We start from the raw sequence: 13,244 nt of genomic DNA on the forward strand, positions 1-13,244 counted from the left end.
ATAGAATTAACCAATATATAATGGAAAAGTAAGGGAAATTAACACATAGACTAAATTAATTAAAGAAATTTTCTTTTAAGGTAAAGCTATCTACTTGAGAGACTGAGAGAATCATGACCTTTCTAGCAAAAAATAAATCTATTTTAAGGAGAAAAAAATTCAGTTGAGTTAGTTTAACTCTACCTGATAATAGCAGTCATATTTAAAATGACATCTTCTTATAGATAAGGTCTTTTTTTCTATTTTGAGTATTTTATATTCACCTTAGGCAATAGGGAAAAGACAATAAAACATCTGATGATCAAGAGGTTATTTGATGGCTGAGTGTAAACCTTTAATCCTATCACTTGGGAAGCTGAGGTAAATGGATCACAAATTGAAGTAAAACCTAGCATACATAGTGAATTTAAGGGCAATTGGCCTACATAGCAAGACCCTATATTAAAAGAGAGAGGTGGGGGAGAAAGAAAATAAGAAAGGAAGGAAGGTAGGAAGGAAGGAAGAAAGGAAGGAAGGAAGGAGTAATTAGTAACCGTAAACAGTCTTGACAAAATCTCTTGTACTACATTATAAAGTAGAAAATGCAAACAGACATCAGAGAGAACCAATGTTCTAAAATCCTACTGCATTATGACTCCAATACTCCACAATTATATTAAGTAATAAAATACCATGCTTTCTTATAGTGGCCTGATAGGAAGTGTGGTGTCTTGAATAAGAATGGCTCCCTATGAATTTTTGGTCATTAGGGAGTGATGCTACTTGAGAGAGAACAGGAGGTGTGACTTCATTGGAGTGTGCATGCCATTGTTGGCGTAGGTATGGCCTAGTTGGAGGAAGTATGTCACTGAGGGTGAGCTTTGGAGTTTCAGAAGCCCAAGCCAGGCCCAGTCACTCTCTCTATCTTCCTGCTACATGTAAATCCAGATATAGAACTCTCAGCTACCTCTTGAGCAACATGTCTGCCAACCATACTTCCCTCCTGTCATTACAATAATGGACTAAACCTCTGAAACTCTAAGCCAGCCCCAATTAAATGTTTTCTTTCATAAGAGTTGTCCCAGTCATGCTGTATCTTCAGAGTAATAGAATATTGACTAAGACAGGAAGAATCTAGACACATCCTCTGAAGAATACAAAATTTATTAAAATTCAATATTGATGGGAAATAAATTCTGAAAGTAGCATGTAACACTTATGGGGTACCTACTATGAACTAAACTCCTTCCTTCCTACATTTATGGTATAAAAATGAGACGGGGATGTTTAGTTATTCTCTTAAAGAATAATAAAACTGTCTAGGCAGTGGTGGTATACACCTTTAATCCCAGCACTTGGGAGGCAGAGGCAAGTGGATTTCTGTGAGATCGAGGTCAGCCTGGTCTGCAAGAGCTAGTTCCAGAACAGGCTCCAAAGCAACACAGAGAAACCCTGTCTCAAAAAAATAAATAACAATAATAATGATATTAATAAAAATGTTGAGTGAAGTCTACATTGAAATAAGACACATTCTTCTAAAATATTTAGTTTGTAATAAAGCCAAAAATATTCTAATTAATTTAAATTTTTACTTCAAATAAAACTACTATTATACTACTTACTTAGTCACCAAGTCTAAGCACAGATAAAAATTGTAACTGCTCATTAAATCCTACAATCTATTTATGAGTCCAAACCATTCTTTTTTTTTCTTTTTTTTTTCTTTTTTGAGACAGTTATAAAGGAATTGCTGATACATAAAACTGATGGAATTGTAGTGAAGTTATGAGTGTTGGGAAAGAGATTCACTGTATCCTTTGGGTATCTTTCCAGCACTGTTCAAGTTCTCACACCTGCCTTCCACTGATGGAAGTGAGGAATCTAGATGGAAGTAGGCTTCCTCTGAAGGCCCAAAAACTGTCATCAGTCTTGCTGATGGTGGCTGTAGGAACTGTGCTTACCCTATGACTGGATGATCTTTCAATCACTTTCACAATCATCTGGAGACATTTTTTCTGACTTGGGTGGACCAGACCTTGTTCTACACCTTCTTCATTCATTATACTCAACTAAACCCCACAGCCACTCTGTGGAGTAGGCATTTTTCATTTCTATTGGACTTGGTTCCCTTGTCTAACATGTCAGATGACTAGATTAGTGTAGAACAAGTTTCATAAATCCATCTATTTACTAAGAGAGCCAAATCTAGGTCATAACTTAGTGGGATTTCTGACTTCACTATGTCTTTCCCAAATATTAATATTATTAAAGTCAAACCTGCTTTTACCGACAGTAGCACTATAGCTGAAAACAATGTTTCTACAATCACCTATGGATTGTTTCTGTCATCAAGGAATAGTTCTACACTGTTCATAGTTGAGAAATAACTAAAATTCACATTTGTGGTATACCATTTAAGATATATCACAACCGTTAACATGGATTAGAATTTGTTGCCAAACCAAAGATGTTGTATATTTAGGGAAAACAACTGTATAGAGAAATGTAGTCACTATAGAGCCTGGGCTCAGCTACTGGCAAGATCTGTTGACTAGGAATATTTATTTTAAATCTATGCCACATTATTCACTATTCTAGAAAACAGTCACGGGGATCCCCTGTTGGCCAAATGCAAATTTCACACTGTAGTAAGGAATAAACAAAGATAGATAGATGATAGATAGAGAGATAGATAGATGATAGATGATAGATAGATAGATAGATAGATAGATAGATAGATAGATAGATAGATAGATGATATATAGATAGATGCCAAAATACAATATAAGAAAAAAAGAAGTAAATAATACAATAAATTTGTATAGAGACTAGAAATAATGAAAACGGGACAATCTCTGTAACAGCAGTGACTACAGCAAGAAAATCACTTAGGGGATGATGAACAGAGTACATAAAATGTGACTAAGAATCTATAGTGCCACAGATAATGGCATTAACCATTTACCAGGTTCCTCCTTATTGGCTCTGCAGAAGGATTTATTTCTGAAGATCTGCATAATTCTCCTCACCAGTTACAGAGGTTTCCGCGACTTTTATTTTCTATAAAGGAAACTAAGAGCCAGAAAACCTAAGCAACTTTTAAATGACAAAGCTTACTTGAACCTATTCAGTTCTAAATTCTGTTGTCTTCTTAACCTCCACAGAAGCATAAAGGACATTCTTCAGAGGAGAAAATTAAGCTTTAATAGAAATCTTATCATGACTTTTTCTGAGCTATTCATTAGGAATAAAACATCTTCCTACCACTAATAATGTGGTGCACACCTTTAATCCCAACACTCGGGAGGCAGAGGCAGGCGGATCTCTGGGAGTCCGAGGCCAGCCTGGTCTACAAGACCTAGTTCCAGGACGGGCACCAAAGCTACAGAGAAACCCTGTCTCGAAAAACCAAAAAAAAAGTAATAATAATAATGTTATTCAAAACTAGTTATTTCTAAGATTAAATAATAAGGATATTTGGATGGTATTTCATTTTTGGAGCTATTTAAAAGTTATTAAATAAAAATTAAAAATCCATCAGAGTTGTTCACTGTAAGGCTCTTTCAAAAAACATTAAATTGCTCTTCAAGAGAAAAGGAATAACTTTTTGGTTGTTGTTTATCTCTTCTTGATGACACAAGTTTGGTGTATTAATGACATAGAATAAATGTAGTATTTGTTAAAGGAACTAATACTAAAAGATTAAACTGATCTCCAATCAAAAATAAACACTTATTGTTCAAAAACTCTACATGCTCTATTAAAAACAACACACACATGTATGTATTTTATACAATGAAAAATAAAGACAATGATAGGCATAGTAAATTCATAAAGATAAAGCAGAAACATGGAGAAGAATCCAAGGAGAAATTGTAGGATATTGAAAATCTGGTATTCAAATCATTTTAAACCCATTACTAAGATGTGAGTTACAAACACCAACCTTGCGAAATGAACGTAATAGCTCAAAACAAACTGACCTAGTTGTGTAGATCTGTATTTCAGTTCTTCAAGAAGCTGTGCATAAGGATCCTACAGGTTCATAGAACTCATAGTTCTACAGAATGTGTACAAAGTGAGTTTGGACAACTTAGTGAGACTCTGATTGTTAATCTCACTTGTCAACTTGCTAAAATCTAGAATCGCTTGGGAGATGGGCCTTTTGACATGACTTGCTGTGGTTATTTAGATTAAATTAGTTGAAGTGGGTAGACCTGCCTGCCCATTCTGAGTTGCATTAATTCAATGGGCTGGAATCCCTGAATGAAAGGGAAAAAATCTGAACACAAACATTCATCATACATTGTTTCCTGATTGTGGATTCAATGTGACTAAACACCTTTTCCATTGTTATGCCTTCCCTGTCATAATGAACAATATTCCCTGGAACTTTAAGCCAAAAATGAACTGCTTATTTTATAAGTTGCTTTATTGGATGATGTGTTACAGCAACAAGACAATTAATAGATAGTATAGAACAACTGAAAAGTGTGAAGAAACTTAAGAAAGGCACCAAAAATAAACCAAACTGAACATAGTCATAGTTTCATTGCTACCCATTTCAGGGAAAGACATAGGACCTCATCCAAATGTATGCCAGAAAGCATACCTTGGATGTCAGTCCTAGCCTCAGGACCAGCTCAGAAAGAGCTTTTAATCCAGTTGCGGGTTTTAGTGAAACTGATTCCTCTAGTGGATGGGTCAACAACAAGAAAATACTATTTTCTTACTCTATAAGACTTTAAAGACATTGAGAAGCATCTTATGTTTTAAAACTTAACTACACTATGTTTCTGAGAACAAAACAACAAGACAGCTGTTCATCACCTGGCTATTTAGTGTGATAAATGCCCAGGGATTTGGTAGTGGAGAGAAGGAAAGCATGATACCAAAAAGTTGTAAAAGAAAGAATATGAGTCTCAGCTCAGGCAGTGAAGTGCAGAATCCTGATGTTAGTGGTCAAGACCTGATCTCACCAATTGGGAAGAACATCAGACATTGGTAACTCTGAGGTCAACAGGTAGTTCACCTTCTGGAGTCATATACTTGAGCCTAAGAACTCTAAAGTATAGTCCTTCAGCAAGGTATTTAGGAGATTTTAAAAGTGTTGTCATTGCTTTCCACACCCCTAGTGTATGTGAGTGATATTTCAGCTAAAACCTTAGTCACTCCACGGAGAACAATCTAGAGATACTCGAGAGTGTGAAAAAAAAAATATATACAACCCATAGACTTCAAAGCTCAGCGTGAGAAGTTTATATTTAGGAATACATACATGTATACATATGTGTATGTGACAGCAATTAATTAAAAAATGAAGCCACAAATTTAAAAAAAAAAGGAAGAGGTATATGGGAGTGTTTGAAAGAAAGGGGGAAATGGGAAATGATGTGATTATATTATACCCTCAAAATAAAATAAAAAGAAATTTAGGAGATACCAGAATTATAAACATATACATACACATGTGTGCATGCAAAAAAGGAAGGAAGAAAGGAAGGAAGAAAGAGAAAAAAAGAAAAATAAAGAAAAAGAAGCAGTGTGATCAGCAGAGAACCCTGGAACACAGAAAATTTAGAGCTACTAAAATGAAGATCCTGTCCAATACAGGCTCAAGAAGATTCCATTACTTTAGCTGAATATCGACTCCTAAAAATAATTGGAAAATAATTGAGCTGAAAGTACTCTAAAGTTCAATGTTTTTATTCTCAAGGATATTAAGCCTATCACCAGGGCTTCTTCTCATTTCTATCTTTTGTTCACAAGTATCAAAACCTAAACTCTTCTACTTTTTTAAGTATCCAGGTATATGGCCAGACTGCTCTGTCTTCTGAGTACACTCATCAGACATGTTTAATTTGTGGCCTGCAGTTTTCACATAGTCTAGTATATTTATGAATGCAGGTCCAACACAAATTGTAGGCTAAGACTGTGTTGCCATGTTTTATGCCTTTGTGATTTTTGTAAATAAAATGTTTGGTTCTTAAGTCTGAATTTTGTAGGTGATAATGTTGTGTCAAATTGTCAAAAGATTGGACAGGCTTAAACCTACATAATCCCAAACAGGGTTAAGACACTTCTGTGGGAGGCATGTATAATGCAATATAATGTATAGGCAGTCTTCATGGTCTAATTTTTCTGATTGTTAATGTTTTGCTGTCATGTTTGTAATATTCCTTTATATGTCACAATGATTGATTTAATAAACAAGCTGGCTGGCTAATGGTTGAATATGATAAATTTAGGGGGGGAAGCAAACTGAAAATGATGAAATGAGGATGATCATGTGTACTCTAGGGCATTTGTGAAAGTCAAATTCATAGAAACCATCATGCAGGTTTCAGAGATCAAACTCAGGCCATCAGGTTTAGCAACAAGTGCCCTTATTGGCTGGACCATCTCATCAAACCAACTCTTTTTTTTTTTTTTTTTTGAAACAGCGTTTTCAATGTATTTAGACTGGCTTTGAACTTGCTACGCAGACCCAGATCGGCCTCATACTCATGATCCTCATGATTCCATTTCCACGTTGATTACAGGGCTGCATTGCTATACTCATCTTTGGGGATGGGTATATATCTTACTTCCATACAGAACTGTTACTGGGATACAGTAATTATTGATATCTGGGGGGTCTCTTACATTATGGTTACTGGCAGAGGTGGGTGTGGGGAAAGACTCATTTTTACTTAAGAGGCTGTTCACCAGGAGTTTGACCATGCTCCAGTGATTATATGTACAACACAAATTGAACTTTTTTTTATTTGTGGGACAACAAGGGTAGGGAAACAGATCTTGGAGGACTGGGGAATAAAAGTGTGTGAGTACCTTGTGCGAAATTATAAAATAGTTAATAAAAATATTATGCTAAAAGTAAATTAAAAAGAAAAATTCAGGGATATTTTATTTGTATTTTAATAAATAATGCTTTCCTGAAGATCAGAGTGCAATGATAAGCCACTAAGAGGCCAGGAAGTGGTGGCACACACCTTTAATCCCAGGACTCTGGAGACAAATCTCTGTAAGCTCAAGGCTACCCCGAGATACACAAGATTGATCCAGAAACAGATTCGGGTGATGGGCTCATACTTTTAATCCCATTACTAGGGAGGTGATGATAGGAGCAATATAGCTGGGAGAGGGGAATATAAAGAGAGAGTCAGGAACTCACTGGAGTGTGGAGTCTGAAGTTTGGTAGAGACACAGTGCAGTCTAGGCAGTCTGAGGATCGACCCTTTGGTCTGGCATATTGGTAGAGAGGTAAAAGGTCTCTCTAGTGGTTTACTGCTATGCTTCTCTGATCTTCAGCTTTAACCCCTATGTCAGTCTCTAGATTTTTATTATTCATGCTACAAAAAATCATCTTCTAACTATTTCCTATAAGCACCATATAAACTTAATTTTCTAAGGAATTGTTACTTCTTTCTAACTAATAGATCCTGGGGTAAAGAAGCATAAAATAGTCTTCAGAAATTACAGAATAATAAATAATATTTGCAGTTCACGGTACATATATCCACTTTGGTGCTGAAAATATCATTCCATAATTTATTAACCAGAGTCATCACAACATAGAACCATTTAAAAAAAACTACAGATGCATATAAAAGTAACTAAATTAGATGATGGAATTTTAAAAAAATGCTGTAAATGTTTGTAGTTACCAAAATACAAGGACAAGAGGATTCATTCTTTCCTTGAGAAGAGCAGTTTCTTCAGAAGGTATTAAAGACCTCTAAGCCTGGTGATTCCCAAGGACAAACTTATACAGGAGATGACTCATTTTCCAGGTTTCATCAGTAAATCACTGTTGAGATCACCCATACTTAATCTGAGTACTTCAAATATATGAGTCACCCCACAAGTCTCTGCATTTTAAATTAGAAATGAGAAAAGATTTTAAGATAGTTAGTGAAGTAACTCCTAAGGATTTTCTCTGAAATCTAACATTTTCTAGACTGAAAAAATACAGCACATGTATTCTATACAGGCAGCTCATGACCAAGTGCACCCCCTGACAGCCACCTGGTATTATCATGAGAAAAACCACTTCCTGTGGTTAGAGGATAGAGGGAATTCTGGGCCATCTGCTGAAACCACAGGTCCAGAGACACTTCTAGGTATGAGAAAACTTGCCAACAAAGGCCCAGGTATTTTTTTACTTTTATAGAGATGTTATCATGTGAAATTATCTCCTCTAATGATGCTGTCATCCAGAAAGATGCCCACTGCCAAAGATGAATAACCCAATATCTAGTCACAGCTCCTTTGATGCTTGTCATATCAGTGAACTTCATCTCACATATCCAATGTATATTGCCCACATGCATCCTAGATTGCTATAACTGTCATTATTTGAAGTCATTCTGATTCTAAAATATAAAATTGAAATACTTCACATGCTGTGTTCGCTCTTTCTCTCTCTCCCTCTCCCTAAAACAGAAACCTGGAACCTAACTTCTTTAGTCAATTACTGAAGTTCTATTATTTTGCACATTTACTATTATAGTATTAACAATAATAAGTAATAGCAATTAGCAACAACTCTTAACATTTGTTGAAGTGTTAGTTTATGCTGGATTAGATGTTCATAATATTTAATGATGCTTTCTATCGTTTAGCTCCAGAGACTAAACAGACTAAGTGGTAAGGGTCTTCACTTGCTCATGCTAAGCGTTTTCTAGATCATGAACCTCTCCTACTCTGCTCACCTCTACAACTTAAGTACTCATATGAGAGGACTAGTAAGGAATCCTGCTACATATTGTCTGAGTCTCAGACTGTCTTTGAAATCTGAGAGAAACCATGACTTTTTAACTCTTGAGTTTTCTGTGTCTGAAAGAGCAGCATCATACACATCACAAAAAGATATACCACCAACACAAGCAGCAGGCAAGCCAACTTAGACCAAAGCTACATTGATTGATGTCTCAATGCTTGATTAGCTAAGCTACTCAATCATGGAGAAACAATTTCCCAAGCCGCCTGTTTATGGAACGTGCCCTCTTCTCAAAGGGAAGTCTTTCAAGACAGGAGAGATGGTTCAGCAGGAAAGGTGCTTGCTGCTAAGACTGAGGATTTCTGTTCAATCCTGCCAATGTTGAGTCAAGAAGTCTTCTCTCAAAGGAACATGCCTTTGCTCACTGCCAGCAAACAGAGCCTATCTAAAAATACACAACTACCAAGAAGCTCTAATTTTGTGGGTCTAGAAGCTGTTTTTAAGCTTTCTTAGGCTTTATGTAGATACATATTGCCACACATTGGGCACCATTTGTAAGCAAAGACTGCTTTTTCATTTCCTGGCCACCCAGACCTGAATAATCACAGAGAAACTATATTAATTACAACACTGATTGACCAATGGATCAAGTGTATTCCTAGTTAGCTCTTATATCTTAAATTAACCCATTTCTATTAATCTATGTATCACCATAAGGCCATGGCATGCAGGTAAGTTTCTGGCATCTTTCTCCTTTGGCAGCTACATGGTATCTCCTTGACTCTGCCTGCTGTCTCTCTATACCTCTATTCAGATATCCCACCTGCCTTTATTCTGCCCTTCTGTAGACCAACGCATCTTCTTTATTAATCAATAGTATGGATGGGAATCCCACATCATTACACTATAATGAAAACAAACACTTTTAAGGGAAATTTTCAAATTTGTACTTTCTCATGCCCTTTATAATAAGTGGGGTCTGGCCAATTTCAGAAATGCCTTCAAGGAATCACTTTATTTTTTTTTTTAGATTTTGTTTTGAGAATTTCTTACATGTTTAGAATATGCACACCATTTCTACCCTTCCCATGTTCCCCTCCAACTCCTCCCATGTCCTCTTCAGTCCCTCTCAAATAACTTCTTTATTATTGAACATCAATCCTGCTAAATCCATTCAGAGTTGCTGTTTTCAAGGTTGACCACTAGGGATTAGATAATCTATCATGGGGCTCATCCCTGAAGAAAACTGAATCTCTACCCCCAGCAACAATTAATAGCCTATTTTTTTTTATCTATGGTGAGGCCCTGTGAAATTGTTCCCATCTACAATGACAGATCAACTGGTGCTACCATCATACAGATCTTCTTTAAATGATCACATTGTTGAGATTTTTTTGACATAGCATTTCACAACAGACATCTTGGTTCTCTAACTCTTACAATCTTTATGCCCTCTCTTCTGCAATGTTCTCTCATCCTTAGGTGTAGAGGTGTAGAGGTTGTATAATATTTGGTGCTTATATCGGTCTTATTTCCAGAAGACAATGTTTCGTAGGACTCTTTCCCATCCTCTACTGTTAAAATATTTCTGTCCAATTTTCTGTATTGTTTCCTGTATTTTGGAGGAGGTGATAAGATTTCTTATTTAGGGTTGAGCACTCAACAGCTATTTATTATCAATACTTTGACAAGTTATCAATCTCTGTATTAATTATTGCCCACTGCAAAAGAATTCTCTGGTCAAGGCAGAGATAGTAGCACCAGTCTAAGGATGTAAATGTAAACATTTAGAAGGCGGTTTGGCTACATAGCTATTTAGCTTGATATCAGTAATAAGTTCAATCCTCTCTAAAACCCTTTGACATGCACAATTTTTAGTTTTTACTAGGTTTACAGTAACTAATATGTAATTCTTCATGAAAGAAGGCTTTAAATACAACGAGAAAGTGGTTGGTTAATCATTATTGTGGTAGTGTGATGCTTTGAATGAGAATGCCCCCCATAGGTTCATATATTTGAATGTTTAGTTCTTAGTTGGTAGATTAAGAGGTATGGCCTTGCTGGAGGTGTGTGGAGAAATATTTTGTTTAGGTTGTGAACCCTGAGATTGCATTAGTCAAATGAAAATCTGAGGTCAGGAAGTGAAACCAGAAGCTAGTTGTAGGAAGTAGCTATAGGGCATAAAGAAGGAGTCAGGAAGATGGATAGAGAAATGCATTGAAAGTAGAAGGGAGGGAGATAGTTTTGCAGTTTCTTGTGGATTGGAATGGTGGGAAAAAGAGTTCTTGCTAAGACACTGCCTAAGGAAGAAGGTCAGTGAGTTGCTCTTCAACTTCTTTAAGCTAGCAGGTTTTCACTCCAGTCTCTGACTTCTGAGTCTTTATTGGTAAAAATAATTTTAGATAAAAACAATAATTGGTACTCTGTCAAGTAGCATGATCTCTTGTCATTCAGCACTATGATGACTGCAGCTGACACTCCTCCACATGTGCAAACAATATACTCCATTCAGAGTGCTGTCACTACCCTGACCCATCTCTTGCCATGTACCTTGGCCTTGAGTGCAGTTGCCATGCAGCCTGGCCCAGAGTGTCACACAGCCCTGAGCCAGAGACAGCTAGCTAGCTCAAATGCAGAGGTAGCTGCAGAAAAACTGAAAACTCAGAAGAATTGATGAGACACCTGGGATGTCTTTAAGGAGAGAGTTAAGTAACAATAAAAGGAAAAATCTTTCTCACATTAAGAATGGGAAATACCACAGTGCAGAGTGCTAGGACCCTGTATAGTGCTGCTATAAATAGCTTGAACATGGAAGCAGTAAATGAGGGATACATTTAGCTGGGATTGACGTAATGCCAATTGTCAGTGTATTAATTCATATTTCATCATTAATAGTCAAAGTGATTTCATGTGCCAAATATAAAAAGTGGTCTGATAATTTTGTCACATATGAAAAGCTCACTAATAAGATATAAGACTTAGAAAGACTTATTTATAAAACTATGGGAAATACTCAGATATAGACAGAGAAATTTAGATAAGAATCTATTGTACCACTGCATGATAAAACAGAAATAGGGTGGTCCAAGGTTGTTACAAAAACAACCTTAGTTTCTCCAGCTGTTATACAAGAACTACCAGCAGATGGCAGGTGTCCTCAAGGTTATGAGGAAGCTAAATGAAATCCTATAGAAATATTAGATTTGAAAAGATTTAATGAAACCTTCATTTCATATGTTATGCATTCACTCTATGTGAAGCAGATGTAAAATTCATGAGCAACTCAGAACAGAACTATCCCCCAAGACTGGAAAGATTTAGTAACAGCAATAATGGAAGCTGGGCCTCAGTTTCAATGGAGAACAAGGTAACAAGAGGAAGTTAGGGCCATAGAACAACAAAATAGGAGCTATAGCTATTGATATTTCCCAATATCAGTTACTAGGTAGGGCCAATATGTTGAATTTCAAAGGCAGATTGCTTTTGATGATACCTTGGCCCTTTGTTATTTAGAAGCTTTTAATGCATGAAGCAAGGTAGAAGAAACATGAAAGAGGAATGAGTCATTATTAAAATTATACAAGGCTCAAAATAAGCCTTCACTGCTTTTTGCAAAGATCGGCATCAGCTGTAAATAAAATAGTATCAGATCCAGAAGTCAGAGAAATATTAATTGAATCTTTGGCCTTTGAAAATGCTAGTTCAGAATGAGAAATGGTGATAAGGCCTTTTAGGCAAGATCAGCACCAATAGAGAAATGGATTAGAAATACAGCTGATATGAGATCTCATGCTTATGATGTTACTCTGATAGGAGAAGTAATGTCTAAGATTTTAAAGAAATATAAAAATGTTAGATGTCCAGCCTGGTCTACAAGAGCTAGTTCCGGGACGGGCACCAAAGCTACAGAGAAACCCTGTCTCGAAAAAAACAAAAAAAAAAAAAAAAATGTTAGATGTTTTGATTGTATCAAGCAAAGTCATTTGAAAATGAATTGGTGGTAAAGCATTCCTAGAAACAATGTTTTTTTCTAGAGATGATACAAACAGAAGGCCCCTGCCTTCTTAAGTATATAGAAGGTGTGTCAAAGGCCTGCATTGTACTAATGATTGTAAATCAATAAGGGACAGGCAAGTTAACCCTTTGCCATTGTGAAATGACTTAGGGAGCCTTCCTCAGGCCCAAATATTAAATTTGGTTGAGTGGTTCCTTATAAGCATCAGAGAAACTTATCCACATAACAATTAAAAGATTTAATGCCTGTTGTTAAGAAAAACACTGCTCATGTATTACAGGAAGTGGTAGCACATGCCTTTAATCCAAGAACTTTAGTGAAAGAAGCAGGCAGATCTCTATGAGTTCAAGGCAATCTTGATATACAAAATGGTTTCTAGGAAATCTAGGGCTGTTGCACTGAAAAAGTCTGTCAAAGAATCTAAAGAATAAGAATAAGAAGAAGAAGGAGAAGGAGAAGGAGAAGGAGAAGGAGAAGGAGAAGGAGAAGAAGAAGAAGAAGAAGAAGAAGAAGAAGAAGAAGAAGAAG

Source organism: Chionomys nivalis, chromosome 18 (genome assembly GCF_950005125.1).
Source record: "Chionomys nivalis chromosome 18, mChiNiv1.1, whole genome shotgun sequence".
NCBI lineage: Eukaryota > Metazoa > Chordata > Mammalia > Rodentia > Cricetidae > Chionomys > Chionomys nivalis.